Source organism: Myotis myotis, unplaced genomic scaffold, assembly GCF_014108235.1.
Source record: "Myotis myotis isolate mMyoMyo1 unplaced genomic scaffold, mMyoMyo1.p scaffold_m19_p_3, whole genome shotgun sequence".
Taxonomy (NCBI): Eukaryota; Metazoa; Chordata; class Mammalia; order Chiroptera; family Vespertilionidae; genus Myotis; species Myotis myotis.
Window position 1 is genome coordinate 94,519,171 of NW_023416335.1, and position 15,904 is coordinate 94,535,074.

Consider the following 15,904-nt stretch of genomic DNA (forward strand, 5'->3'; position numbering starts at 1 on the left):
GAAAGCTTGGAACCTGATTTTCCTGCAACTTCTTAAAAATCTGTCAGATGTGGTTATCATGAACAATGAGATTTATGGAAGTTTCTCTCTTTGCTCCCATCACTGCTCTAAGAAAAACCTTCAAAAGAACCTGTAAGGGAACGTGAAGTGTTTTTTTGAATTTATAAGAACAGTGGACTGAATAACACCAAAGAAACCAGGACTGAACCAGCCCCAAGAAAGAAGTCCCAAGCCCAGCTGCATGTTTGCATTAGAATTTGCATGGAAAGCTCTTCTGACCTGTCATTATTTGTTTCTATTCCATTATATTTTGCATGGATAGTTTGAGAAAAAATGTTGCTCACTGAGAGGCAGCACATCCCAGATCTTTGTTTAATTCTGAAATACAAGTTATGCTAATGTGTAGAATTTAGCAGGATGAGGGAAGCAAGCCTCAAGGAAATAAATGTCATGAAATTTGGGGGAAATTCTTTTCGTGACTTTTTATGTTGACTCCGCATCAAGGACAGTTATTTTTGCTCTTCACCAATGGGGGGGAGAAGAGCTGTTAGCTAAGCACTTGGAGCAGAAGGGGAGGCTTTCGTACAGCCGGCAAAAAGCCCCTCCCTCAGCAAGGATCAAACCTTTCACATCTTCTGCCTGTGTTAAAAGCAGCTGCTCTGAAGGGCTCCATTTTGAGCTTTTTAACTCAAAAAAAGTTTTAAGGTTGACTTAGTAGAACACATTAAATTTAGTAAAAATTATTAAATTTAGTATCAAATTGTGTTTAGATTTCTTCAGATACTGCTTTTCAAATGCAGTCTTTGGTAATTTCTTATGCCTAACTAGTAGAACGATTTCTTATTTTTTACCCAAAAAAGAGCGTGTTGGGGTGGAGGGAAAAGGCCTTGTTCGATTTCCCTAGCTCGGCAAAGGATGAGACCCCTGGCAGGACAACCTGTTGGGGGCCTGCTTGCTGGCACAACCATGTGGAGGCCGCAGTGGTGGGTTGAACCAGAGCCATTTTCCAACAAAGGCATCCTAAGTTAAACAGTTTAATAAAAATGACATACAAATAAGACCTTATCCCCCATCCAAAGGGCAGCCACCAAGAGGAGGGAAGCTCTGGATAATTTTTTTTAATCCTCACTTGAGGATATATTCTTACAGATTTTAGAGAGAGAAGAAGGAAGGGAGAGACAGAAACATGGATGTTGAGAGTGAAACATTGATCAACAGCTTTGGTTATTTGATGAGTTCTAAAGCACTCTAAATTCACTTCTTCACAAGGCAGTAGGCGCTCAGATGGAAAAAACAGTGAGACACACAGAGGCCAGATTTGGGTTAACCATTTGTTGTAGGAGTAAAAGCGGGTAGCTTGAGAGCAAAGATCATAAACATACACAAAGAGGACGCAGAGGGAGATTCAAGATAAGCAGTGTGAACAGCCCTGTGGGTTTCTATGCGCTCTTATTGTCTTCAAGATGTGTGTTAAATAAGTCAGGTCCACACCTCAGATGTCTCCTTTTTGGCAAATTGATGGCTCACTGTCTATTCTCCAAGTCCATTTACTTTTTAGTTTGGAAATTAAAAAAACAAAACAAAAAACACAGAGCATATAGTCTGAATGTTTGTGTACTCCCCAAATTCACACGTTCAATCCTAATAATACGGGATTTTTGGACTGGAACACGTGGTATTCCCCTGGGAAGGATGGTTCCTGGATTCTTTGTCAGAGTTGAAGAATGAATCCACAGAGGGAAGGTGGTATAGCAAAGGTGGAAATTTATTGAAGAACAAGTATAGACTCCCACGTGGGGAAGGAAAGAATCTCACAGCACAGACTCCCACCTGGGGAGGGCAAGAGTCCCGCCAGAGTTTCTGTTTCCAAGGCTTATAAGGGCTGCAAGTCCCTGTGTCCTGATATCCCCTCTGATTGGCCAATATTCCCTTTGATTTGGTTACTATAGCAACTCCTGAGTTCAAAGGTCAAATATCACATGGGACATGTGAGGCCCTCCTCCCTCATTGTTCTCCCATTCCATCTGGGATTTCTTCCTCCTTTATATTGTAAATATAGACCTTTTGTTATTCCCAGTTCCCTTGTCTTCTGGAAATGTAACTTCTGCTGCATCTATTTCCTTGTCTTATGGAAATGTAACTTCTCCCAGTCTGTAGCCCTGTGTTTTTTCCATGGACCTTTAATTTTTTAAAATTTCCTAAACCTGCCTATATCCCCCTAAACTTCCTATTTCACTAACACCTATGTGACAGTGTTAAGAGATAGGTCTTTGGAAGGCAATTAAGTCATGAAGGTGGAACTCTCATGAATAGGATTGGTACCCTAATACAAGAAACTCCAGAGAGATTGTTGGCCTATACTACCCATGAGGATACAACCAGAAGTCTACAACCCAGACCAGGACCTTCAGGCAACCATGCTTGCACCCGAAACTCAGACCTCCAGCCTCCAGAACTGAGAAATCAATCTCTATTGCTGAAAAGCTAGCTCAGTCTGTGGTACTTTGTTATAGCAGCCTGAATAAACTAAGACAACATGTGACATGTGATAGCCCACAGCATGTACAGAATGATGGATCACAAATGGAAAGTAATGTCGCATGGAAGACAGGGAATACCACAGGGCAGCTTAAACAGAAGGCATTTCTTTCTCACTCTGTTATAGTAATAAGTTTAGTTAGTATAAGATAGCATAATCAAATTTCATTTTTATTAGAGTGAATTTTAAACTTTACTTAGAAGACTTAATTTGTGTGTGTGTGTGTGTGTATGTGACCCTGATAAGTAACTTGTAACTCCCTGCGTGTAAACAACTTGTAACTCCCTGCGTGTGTATCCTGATAAGCCCAGAAGGCCACCAGAGCACACTGATATGAGACACTGAAGAAGCCCACCCATGGGGCATAAAAGAAGGACTCTCACAGCAGCAGTCAGACGCCTGTCTGACCTCCACAGACAAGACGTTCTCCTTCCCCCTGGAAACTGCCGTCCCTGCTCTGCTTCTGAGCCCAGACTGTTAGAGGCCTCTCTTTGAGTCAAGAGACCGAGCTCCTGCCGCAGCGTATTTGACGACCTCCGTGTGTCTCTGTCAGCAAGTGTCTCTGGGTGGCCTGCCAAGGACTGAAACCCATCAGCTCTCTGGTAAATAAACCTGTGTGATTTCTTGCATTGTTTGTTCCCTGTGTCTTCTCTCTTCTTAGTTTTTGGTTAAGCTTGGCCATATTAATTAATAATAAGTACTCTTTGACGTCTGTATTGGTGTATCCAAATGAGGCGCTTTGGGTCACCTGTGCATACGTTCCCATAGGAGTGGAACACACTCTTATCACTATTGGCCATATAGTCTTTGGTCTGATCATCAAATATTACATTAAAAGCCCTTTAGCTACTGAGAGGTCAAAGGGTAGGGGGAATTTATTCATCACAACATTAATTGGACTTGTTATATGAGAGCAACATTAACACCCTGCTGTCACTCAGGGACATACAGTAGCTGAGCTCCTTGGAACCACTTAGAAGGAACACAGAGGAGCGTGAATGACACAAAATGCAATATTGGTGGCATTTGTGTTTGTCTTGTTCACCCCATTGCAGTGGGTAGATTCTCAATAAATTGGTATTTGTTCAGTGACTAAACCATTTACTGCTCTTTTGTTGAGCACCATACTGGTTGCCACAAATATGAAGAATAAAATCTAATCCTCCCCTCAAGCTGCTAGCAGCTTAGTCAGTAGGTTCTAGGGAGTCAAGGGAATTTTAGTGCAATGTTGCAAGCCAGACAGGATGTTAAGAGGAAGTGAATCCTCAGCTCCTGAGGAACATGACAGGTGAGAACTAGGAAAATAAATGAAACGAAGGCTCAGCAGGTCAGTTGGATAGATTTGCCTACATCCATTTTGAAGTAAGAAAGTCCATGCCTGTTAGATGAGCTAACAAAGGTTCTGAAATAAAAAAGTGATCATTGACCAAAAAAACACGGAGACTCAAAACTAGACATTATCTCATATTCATTTCTTCTTCAAATTAAAAGATGCTATTGTAAAGGGGACTTTAAGTGATGTTCATATTTTATAAATTTCTAGGCTATTTGAATTACAAATAGTTATAATTAAGTAGCTTTAATGTGGGCTGCTGTAACCTCCCACCCTAACCAGAAACTGCATCTGTCCTCCCCCACCCCCTCCATGAACTGTCCTCTCACCCCTCCCATGAGGGACTTCGTGAGAGAACCCCTTTGCCTTCGGTGTCCAGAGTCTTCTTTGCAGCCTGGTTTCTGCCACTCAGTGAGATAGTGTCCTCCAAGGTGACTTTCAACGTTCACATCTGCTTTGTCTTCAACCTCATCTTCCCTACTTTTTTCTACTGCATCTGACCATTGTTAGCAGACCCTCACCTTTACACTTCATGACACGTTTTCCGTTTATCCTTTGGGTCAGTGTTTCTGACTCTGGCATGGGTTTCACTTGTGCCTTCCCCCATCAGTTGAGTATTTACACTGGGCTCCAGGGCTCAGGGAAAGAAGCAGAACCTAGTTCAGCAGGAAAGGGTTAATTAAGGGTAATACTAATTGTGTCTTGACTGGGGCTGCAATAACCAAATACCACAGGGCGGCTTAAACAGAGGAAATTTCTTTCTCACCCTTCTGGAGGCTGGAAGTCCAAGATGAGGTGCCAGCATGGTCAGGTTCTGGTGAGAGCCCTCCTCCCAGCTGCACGTGGCTGTCTCCTCCTCTGTGCTCACATGGCAGAAGGTAAGGTAGCTTTCTTGCCTCTTCTTGTCCGAGTGCTAAGCCCATCATGGGCTCCACTCTCATAACTTAGTTACCTCCCAAAGGCCCCACCTCCAAATACATCACATAGGGATTAGGGCTTCTATATGTGAATTGTGGAGGGACACAAACATTAGGTGCTTTCAAACTTGTTGGAAAAACTCTCAGAAGAAAATACTTGGGCACTACTGTCTCTTAACTACTCCAGGAGCAGTGTGTCAAGAATATATACCTATGAACAAGATCTAGAGATCAGGAAGCCAAAAACAGGCTGTTGCCACCAGACACAACTGCCTCTTGACTCAGAACATCAACACACACACACACACACACACACACACACACACACACACACACACAATATTTCATGCCAGCAAAAACCAAGAGAAGGGGTCAGGAAGGTGGCTTTCAACACACTTGACCTTCTAAACTTGGAGAAGTGTATCTCATCAGTGGTACCTCAGTCACAAGCAGAATACAGGCAATGGTTTTTAGATATCCAGGTTTTTTACATGAAAAAGTCTTACCTCTTCCTTGAATCCACATTACCCAAACACATGTAGCTATAAATACCCTATTTCTGCAAAAGAAGCACCAACTTGGTCACCAAATTTCCAAACCAGGAGCTTTCCTGACTCTTCCTCTCCCACATCCATCCATCCCCTGCAAGACTTCCAATTCCCTAATCTTCTCTCTCCAGGCAGCCCTCTAACTCAGCCCCATTTCCTGCCACCTGATCAGGCACCCTCACTGCTCATTCCAGGTCTTTTAGTGGCTATCAGAGGACCCTTCTAAAGCACATTGCTTACTGTGTTATGCCACTGCCAAAAGATTTGCACTAAGTCCCTGTTAAACAATTGAAAAAATGCCAAACTGGCATGAAAACTAACAGCCATCCACAATCAGCCTGTGCACCTTCCACCTCACCTCCCACAGGTCTGCCTTTTTCCTGAAGCTACTTCTGCCTCGAATGGCCCTCTTCTGTTCTACATGCTCAAATCCCGTGCTCACTTCAGGTTGCAACTCAAATGTTATTTCCTAAGACCAAAAGTAGGTTTCCTTCCTTTGATCTTGACTTATAGCATATAATTAGATCTTTTTGAAAGCTCTTGACTTTCTACTTTATAATGTACTTATTTGTGAACATGTTTATTGCCCTTTAATTCCCTAAGGTGAAAGGCCACATCTTACTTGTTTTGAGGTGGATCCCTTTCATTAGGTCTTGCACTTTATAGAAAATCAGTATTTAATTAATAGCTAATGCATATTTTATGGAGTTCTTATGCAATCCACATATTACTCTGCTCTTTCTTCTATGCCACAAAAGTAACCTGAAGAGACAGTCAAGAGAACAAATGTGTCCCCAGCAAGAAGCAGTGCCTGACATACAGTCATTACAAGCTATTAAACTGAACAGAAGGGGAAGTGGATCTTATTAGCCAAGGGAGGAAGGGTTTCCAGTGGGGGGACAGTGATAGTGTCCAGTGCTTCAGAGGGTGGGGAATGCTGGGCCATGGCTCCCACTGAATTTGGGAACTAGGAATAGTGAGTGGAGACAGAAGCCAGACAGAAAAAGTTAAGGAATAGCACATGAGGAAATGGAATAAATGAGTATAGATTATTCTTTCAAGAAACCTAACCAGAGTAATGGGAAGAAAAAATGGCATATGATGCACATCTGATCTCATGGTCATCTGCTTCTGAGGTGCAAAGAACCTGGACCAGTCCACATGTGAAAGCAGCAGAGAGGGCTGGCTCAGAGGTGTGTAAAAAGTGAAAAATGACACAATTCACGCTCCTCACCAATCACAGAGCCTTGTAGTCAAGTGCCCAGTATGCTGTGCTCATGTCTATGCACCATATTGTCAAGATAGAAATTATGATGGTTAATTTTACATGTCAGCATGGGTGGCCCACAGTGCCCAACTATGTGGTCAAACACTATGCTAGGTGTTTCTGTAAGAGTGTTTTTGGATGAAATCAGCATTTAACTCGGTAACTTGGAGAGAAGAAGATTGTCCTCCATAATGTGGGCAACCTTCATCCAATCACTTGAGGCCCTGAATAGACCAGAAGACTGGCCTCCCCAAGCAAGACGGAATTCTGCAGCAACATCAGCTCTCTTATCTCTCCAGCCTGCTGCTCACCCTATAGATTTTGGATTTGCCAGCCTCCATAATCATGTGAGCCAATTTCTTAAAATCAATCAAATTCTCTCTCTCTCTCTCTTTCTCTCTCTCTCTCTCTCTCTCTCTCTCTCTCTCTCTCTCATAAATACACCCTATTAGTTCTGTTTCTCCAGCAAACCCTGACTAAAACAGACTTTAACAAAGCAGATCTTATTCAAAGAAAAGAGTAAAAAACAGAAGGTCTATTAGCATAGTAAATGAAGCATAATGAAAAGAACTAGACAGAGCTTGGATAAAATAAAATGTGGTGGCCTTCTGTGGACATTTTAAAAGCTGCCATGTGTCAAGAGGGAACAGACTTATTTATGGTTCCCAGCAGGTAAAATTTCAATGTTCTAAAAGTGTAGAGGCTGTCTAGTTTTTGCTCAATATAAAAAATTATAAATATTTTACCACAATTTTTTTTAATGGCTTGGTTTGTTGGACACAAAAAGGTTGCTGGTTTGAGTCCCGGTCAGGGCATGTACGGAGGCAACCATCGATGCTTCTTTCTCATGCATGTTTATCTTTCTCCCTCCCTCTTTCTCAAAAAAAAAAAAAAAAATCAATAAAACATCCTTGGGTAAGCATCCTATCTAATAAAAGAGAAACATGGTAATTGGCGTACGACCACTACCCTTCCCATTGGCTAATCAGCGAAATATGCAAATTAACTGCCAGCCAAGATGGCGGCCGGCAGTCAGGCAGCTTGAAACTAACATGAGGCTTGCTTGCTTCAGTGATGGAGGACTCCAACGTTCCCCACCTGCCTTGCTGGCCTCTGAGCCTGCAGTTTAAGAAACATTGTAACATATAGAAGCTAAACAAAACCCCAGAAACCAGCTTTCAGCCAGCCAGGATCTCAGAGCTGGAGTTAATACAGAGTTTCGATTATAGAACCGAAACAAACCAGATACCTGCTTTCAGGAGCGGAGGCCTAAGAGCTGGAGCCCCAGAGCTAAAGGTGGCCCAGAATAAAAAAAAAGAAAAAAGAAAAAAAGGAGCAGTTGGGAGCTTCAGTCCCAGCCTGAAAACAGCCCTCAGCCCCTCACCCAGACTGGCCAGGCACCCCAGTGGGGACCCCCACCCTGAAGGGTGTGTGACCAGCTGCAAACAGCCATCATCCCCTCATCCAGGCGGGCCAGGCACCCCAGTGGGGACCCCCACCCTGATCCAGGACACCCTTCAGGGAAAACCAGCCAGCCCCCACACATGCACCCGGCCTCTACCCTATATAGTAAAAGGGTAATATGCCTCCCAGCACTGGGATCAGCGGAGCTGCGAGGCCTCCCAGCACCAGGATCAGCGTGACGGGGCAGCGCCCAAACCCCCTGATTGCCCTACGGCTCTGTGTGTGACAGGGGGTGGGGCCACAACCTCCCTATCTGCCCTGCTCTGTTCATGACAGGGGAAGGTGCCCCAACCCCCTGATCAGCCCTGCTCTGTGCCTGATAGGGGGGAGCTCCCCAACCCCCTGATCGCCCTGCAGCTCTGTGATAGGGTGTGGCGCCCCAACCCCCTGATTGGCCCTGCTCTGTGTGTGACGGGGTAGAGCCATAACCTCCCCATCGGCCCTGCCCTGAGTGTGTCAGGGTACGGCACCCCAACCCCCTGATCCGCCCTGCTCTGTGTGTGACAGGGGGGAGCTCCCCAACACCCTGATCGACCCTGTTCTGTGCATGACAAGGGGGAGCTCCCCAACCCCCTGATCGACCCTGCTCTGTGCGTGACAGGGTACGGAGTCCCAACCCCCCTGATGGGTCCTGCTCTGTGAGTGACAGGGGGCAGCGCCCCAACCCCCTGATTGGCCCTGCTCTGTGCGTGATAGGGGGTGGCGCCACAACCTCCCCATCGACCCTGCCTTGAGTGTGACAGGGGGCGGTGCCCCAACCCCCCAATCGGCCCTACCCTGAGCATGACTGAGGGTGGCATCGCAACCTCCCGATCCGCCCTGCTCTGTGTATGACAGGGGCGGCGCCCCAACTCGCCAATCGGCCCTGCTCTGAGCCCAACCAGGGGCTGCACCTAGGGATTGGGCCTTCCCTCTGCCACCCGGGAGCAGGCCTAAGCCAGCAGGTCGTTATCTCCCGAGAGGGCACAGGCCGGGCTGAGGGACCCCCCCCTTCTCCCCGAGTGCACAAATTTTTGTGCACCAGGCCTCTAGTCTTAAAATAAAAAGTTAACAGAATATACCAGAAACCATGGAATTACACACTTTTAAATAGGTGACTTTTATGGTATGTGAATTATATCTCAATAAATCTGTTTTAAAAAATAAATCTTTATCTCCCCACTACATTGTGAACAAATGAAGCTAGGAAGTGTATCCTTTCATCTTTTTTCAGTGAATAACAGAGGGCCTGATATATGGTGCCCAGCTAGCTGCTCTTCATCAGAGCTTCACTGATGACTGCACGTTCTTGCTAAGTGATCTTTTGCCATAACAGTTTCTTCCTGACTCTGGTAGCTATGTTTATTTTCTTTCCTTACTCAGGTGGGTGCCAGGCTTCAAAAGATAATGTTTTATTGGAACTGAAATTATTTCTATCTCCTTTCTTGATTGAATAAACATTTCCCTTTGGTTATGAAATTGTTGCTTCCTAAAAGTATCTAGTACATAATAGTGGTCATGATTCTTCCTTCCTATTTCTTTTAATGTCTACTAAACCCTTTCTTATTTAATTTTACCTCTTCAGAGATAGATTAAATATTGTCATGTAGAGAAAGTTAAAATGAAGGTTGATTTTCTCTTGCTATGCAAAATAATTGTTAATTTATCTTCTTACATAATTTTTGGTAACATGAACATTTTATTCACTCTCTTGATTGCAAATTATAGAATGCAAACTTGAACTAGCTGGAGTAAAATGGTGAATTTCTTACAGGGACACTGCTACAGTGTCTCACAGCCACTCGAATGTCAACAGTGGTTAGGATGATTTTGGCTGCAAATGAGATAAATCTAAAATCCAACTGGGTTAAACTGCAAGAAAAAAATTGCCAGGTCACGTGATTATGGGTGATCAAGTGAATAGCAACCCCCAAAGACTTACTGTACTTCATTTTCACTTGAAACACTTGCCATTGCAGTCCTGACTAGAGAAGAACTATGGTCAAGACATTCAAAGCTGTGCCTGCTTACTCCTAATGAAGAGGATCCTGGGCCTCATCTCTTATAAGAAGGAGTGTTTTCTAGAAGTTAAAATTTCCCCTCCTTGGTTGATTAATATATTTCCAAGTATATCCAAAGGACTTGGAATTGGATTTAAAAATTCCAAGCTTAAGAAACCCTTTGAAAAGCAGATTTTAAGACAGGATTAGATTTGCAGGAGATTTACTGAGGGAAATGCCTGTGAAGAATAAACAGAGGTAGCAGAAGTAGGCAAGGAGAGCCTTTAGATACTGATGCAGGTCTGACACCTGTGAAAGGAGTGGAGTGGGGAAGGAATATCCATCAAGAAGAGTCTCGGCTTTTTTTTTTGGAAGATGGCGGCGGTATAGGCAGACGCGTCCCAGGTCGTGTCCCTGAGCAAATGGAGTGAGCAGCTGAAACTAGTAACATCCACCCCGAATTGGCGAAATTCCTCAGCTGGCGAGACGGTTTGCAGCCGGGAAGAGCAGAACTCCCCTGGAAAGGTCTAAGGCGAGCCACACTGAAGAATAGAAGAACTGAAGGACCTTCACTACTGCAATATTTTTTTTTTCTTTTTTCACCTTTTAACTAAGAAACCAATTTTTTTTCTCTTTTTTTTTCTTTTTTTCCTTTTCTTCTTCTTTTTTTTCTTTTTTTTTTCTTCTTTTTTCCATCACCTGATTTTACCCTTTTAATTACTACCTTCTTATTTTTAACCAGTATTATTACTGCTACCATTTTACCATTTTTTTTTTAAAGTGCCATTTTATTTTCTCTTTATTTTATTTTGGGATTAGTGTTCTCCATTCTATTTTCATCGTTATATTATTGGTTGTTTCTAGTTTGCATTCATCTCCAGGGAGCTGTTGCTGGAATTTGTTGGGATTAATGGCTGTTCTATAGGAGTATTCTCCTCATATAAAAAAGTCTCTTCCCCTCTTCCACTTCATTCTCTCTTTTCGCTCTTTTTTTTTCTTTTCTTTTCTTTTCTCGCTTTTATTTTCCCCCCTCCTTTTTCCCAATTTCATTTTTGCACTCCTTTTTTTGGTCCCTAATTTTCTTTTCTTTTTTCTCTTTTCTCTTTTTCTCTTCCTTCTTCCTTATCCCCTAATTCTCTTAATTCAGGTGGTCACCTTTATTTGGGGTTATTAATATCGTGAATATATTTGTGTATAGTGCCTGGTACGTGGTGCCTTGTTGTGTTGTATTTTGTGCCTTTAAATCAACGCAGCAGATCCAAGCAACAGCAACCTCCTGAGCACCACACCCTCTGCTGAGGAACAGCAGCTGTACGTGAAACCTTGCTCCACCAGCCAGAAGAGCCACCACAGCTGTGAACAGCACCCACCAGAGGAGCTGCTGCCAACTGAAGAGCAGCTGCTACCGCAACCGCCCGAAGAGCAACCACAGACCAAGGAGTCACTGCCACCAAGGGAGCAGCCACTGAACGACTCAACGTCTAGATATGTCAGCGAGATCAAACATGGGTAGACAAAGAAACCCCCAAAGGAAAGAAAAGGAGGACTCTCCAGAAAAGCAGCTAAGTAATACAGAGGCATGCAACATGACAGAAAAAGAATTCAGAATAAGGGTCCTAGAGTGCATAAACCGGATGGAGGAAAAAATCGACAACCTCTCCAAGAAGCTAGAAGAAACAGATGAAAAAATCAACAACTTAAGTAAGACCCAAGAAGAAATGAAGAGTGATATAACTGCAATGAAAAACTCCATTGAAAGTATCAACAGTAGACTAGGAGAAGCGGAGGACCGAATTAGTGATTTAGAAGACAAGGAAGCAAAACACACCCAAAACGTACTGCAATTGGAGAAAAAAATGAAAAGACAGGAGGAGAGCCTAAGGGAGCTTTGGGACAACATGAAACGAAACAACATACGAATAATAGGGGTACCAGAACAACAGAAGGATGAACAAGGATTAGAAAACCTATTAGAAGAAATAATATCAGAAAACTTCCCTGAGGTGGGGAAGAAAAAAGTCACACAAGCCCAGAGAGTCCCAAACAAGGTGAACCCAAAAAGACCCACACCAAGACACATCATAATTACCATGGCAAATGTTCAGGACAAAGAGAGAATCTTACAGGCTGCAAGAGAGAGACGGAAAGTTACATACAAGGGATCTCCCATTAGATTGTCAAATGATTTCTCAACAGAAACACATCAGGCCAGAAAAGAATGGACGGAAATTTACAAAGTGATGCAAAGCAAAGGACTGAATCCAAGAATACTCTATCCAGCAAGGCTATCATTCAAACTTGAAGGGGAAGTAAGAAGCTTCACAGACAAAAAAAGGCTAAGGGAGTTTATCACCACCAAGCCAGCAATGCAAGGAATGCTAAAGGGACTGGTATAAAAATAAGAAATAAAAAGCTCAGAAAGAAAACAGCCACACAAAAACAGAAATGCCTACAAACAAGTACCTTTCTATAATAACTTTAAACGTAAACGGACTAAATGCTCCAAACAAAAGACATCGAGTGGCTGAATGGATAAAAAAACATGACCCATACATCTGCTGTCTACAAGAAACCCACCTCATTAGAAGGGACTCACACAGACTGAAAGTGAAAGGATGGAAAAATATCTTTCAGGCAAATGGAAAGGAAAAGAAAGCTGGGGTAGCAATACTTATATCGGACAAAATAGACCTCAAAGTGAAGGCCATAACAAGAGATAAGGAAGGCCACTTCATAATACTAAAGGGATCAATACAACAAGAAGATATAACCCTGGTAAACATATATGCACCCAATGCAGGAGCACCCAAATTCATAAAAAAACTCCTGGAGGATATCAAAGGAGAGATCGACAACAATACAATCATTGTAGGGGACTTTAATACACCACTGACAGCACTGGATAAGTCTTCTAGACAAATAATCAGCAAAGATACAGCAATCCTAAATGACTCACTAGATCAGATGGACTTAATAGACATCTTCAGAACACTTCACCCGAAAGCCAGGGAATATACATTCTACTCAAATGCTCATAGGACATATTCAAAAATAGACCATATATTGGGTCACAAGCAAAGTATCCCCAAATTCAAGAAGATTGAAATCATAAAAAGCGTCTTCGCAGACCACGATGGCATAATATTAGAAATAAACTACAATAAAAACAACCCAAAATACTCAAACACCTGGAAGCTGAATACCATGCTATTAAATATTGATTGGGTTACCAATGAAATCAAAGAAGAAATTCGAAACATCCTGGAAACTAATGACAATGAAAACACAACAATCCAAAACCTATGGGACACAATGAAAGCAGTCCTGAGAGGGAAGTTTATAGCTCTACAGGCCTATCTCAAAAAACAAGAAAAAATGGTAGTAAATCATCTAACTCTACAACTCAAAGAATTAGAAAGAGAGCAACAAGAAAACCCCAGAGTGAGCAGAAGGAAGGAGATAATAAAGATTAGAGCAGAAATAAATGACATAGAGTACCAAAAAAACAATACAGAAAATCAATGAAACCAAGAGCTGGTTCTTTGAAAGGATAAACAAGATTGACAAACCTCTAGCCAGACTCACCAAGAAGCAAAGAGAGAGGACCCAAATAAACAAAATCAGAAACGATAGAGGCGAAATAACAACAGACCCCACAGAAATACAAATGATTGTTAAAAAATAAATATGGACAGCTCTACTCCAACAAACTAGACAACCTGGAGGAAATGGACAAATTCCTAGAAAAATACAACATTCCAAAACTCAATCAGGAAGAATCTAAAAATCTCAACAGGCCAATAACTATGGAAGAAATTGAAGCAGTCATCAAAAAGCTTCCAGCAAACAAAAGCCCAGGACCAGACGGCTTCACAGGGGAGTTTTACCAAACATTCAAGGAAGAACTGAAACCTATCCTCCTCAGACTACTACAAAAAATTCAAGAGGAAGGAACACTTCCAAGCTCATTCTATGAAGCCAGCATCACCCTAATACCAAAACCAGGTAAAGACAACACAATGAAAGAGAATTACAGGCCAATATCCCTCATGAACATAGATGCCAAAATCCTCAACAAAATCTTAGCAAATCGGATCCAGCAGTACATCAGAAAGATCATACACCATGACCAAGTAGGATTTATCCCAGGGATGCAAGGATGGTACAATATCCGCAAATCAATAAACGTGATACATCACATAAACAAATTGAAAGAAAAAAACCACATGGTCATATCAATTGATGCAGAAAAAGCATTTGACAAAATTCAACACCCATTTTTGATAAAAGCTCTCAGCAAGGTGGGAGTAGAAGGATCATACCTCAACATAATAAAAGCCATATATGACAGGCCCACAGCCAACATCATACTCAATGGACAAAAACTAACACCATTCCCCCTAAGAACAGGAACAAGACAGGGATGCCCCCTCTCACCACTCCTCTTCAACATAGTACTGGAAGTGTTAGCCATTGCAATTCGGCAAGAAGAAGAAATAAAAGGCATCCAAATTGGAAAAGAGGAAGTAAAACTGTCCTTATTTGCAGACGACATGATATTATACATACAAAACCCTAGAGACTCCATCAAAAAGCTACTGGACTTAATACATGAATTTGGCAATGTAGCAGGATACAAAATTAACCCCAAGAAATCCGAGGCATTTCTATACACCAATAGTGAACTTTCAGAAAGAGAGATTATAAAAACAATCCCGTTTACCATCGCACCAAAAAAATTAAGCTACCTAGGAATAAACTTAACTAAAGAGGTAAAAGACCTGTACTCAGAAAACTACAGGACGTTGAAAAATGATATAGAGGAAGACATAAACGGATGGAAGAACATACCGTGTTCATGGATTGGTAGAATCAACATCATTAAAATGTCCATACTACCCAAAGCAATCTATAAATTCAATGCACTTCCCATTAAAATACCAATGGCATACTTCAGAGATCTAGAACGAACTCTCCAAAAATTCATCTGGAATAAAAAAAGACCCCGAATAGCTGCAGCAATCCTGAAAAAGACCAAAGTAGGTGGGATCTCAATACCAGATATCAAGATGTATTACAAAGCCACTGTTCTCAAAACTGCCTGGTACTGGCACAAGAATAGGCATATAGATCAATGGAATAGAATAGAGAGCCCAGAAATCGGCCCGAACCAATATGCTCAATTAATATTTGACAAAGGAGGCAAGAACATACAATGGAGCCAAGATAGTCTCTTCAATAAATGGTGTTGGGAAAATTGGACAGATATATGCAAGAAAATGAAACTAGACCACCAACTTACACCATACACAAAAATAAACTCAAAATGGATAAAGGACTTAAATGTACGACAGGAAACCATAAAAATTCTAGAAGAATCCAAAGGCAACAAAATCTCAGACATATGCCGAAGCAATTTCTTCACTGATACAGCTCCTAGGGCACTTGAAATGAAAGAGAAAATGAACAAATGGGACTACATCAAAATAAAAAGCTTCTGCACAGCAAAAGAAACCATCAACAAAACAACGAGAAAACCCACTGTGTGGGAAAACATATTTGCCAATGTCATATCTGATAAGGGCCTAATCTCCAAAATTTATAGGGAACTCATACAACTTAACAAAAGGAAGATAAACAATCCAATCAAAAAATGGGCAAAGGACCTAAATAGACACCTTTCAAAAGAGGACATTCAGAAAGCCAAGAGACATATGAAAACATGCTCAAAGTCACTAATCATCCGAGAGATGCAAATCAAAACAACAATGAGGTACCATCTCACACCTGTCAGACTGGCTATCATCAACAAATCAACAAACGACAAGTGCTGGAGAGGATGTGGAGAAAAAGGAAC

General features: G+C 42.1%; 1 long non-coding RNA gene across 1 annotated transcript; it reads left to right on the plus strand.

Annotated features, from left to right (window-relative positions):
• Positions 1 to 2,176: 2,176 nt before the first annotated feature.
• On the plus strand, positions 2,177 to 10,507 carry LOC118652031. Its single transcript, XR_004966412.1, has 3 exons — positions 2,177 to 3,141; positions 4,649 to 4,750; positions 10,027 to 10,507. It is a non-coding gene; the product is annotated as an uncharacterized LOC118652031 (long non-coding RNA).
• Positions 10,508 to 15,904: the final 5,397 nt, after the last annotated feature.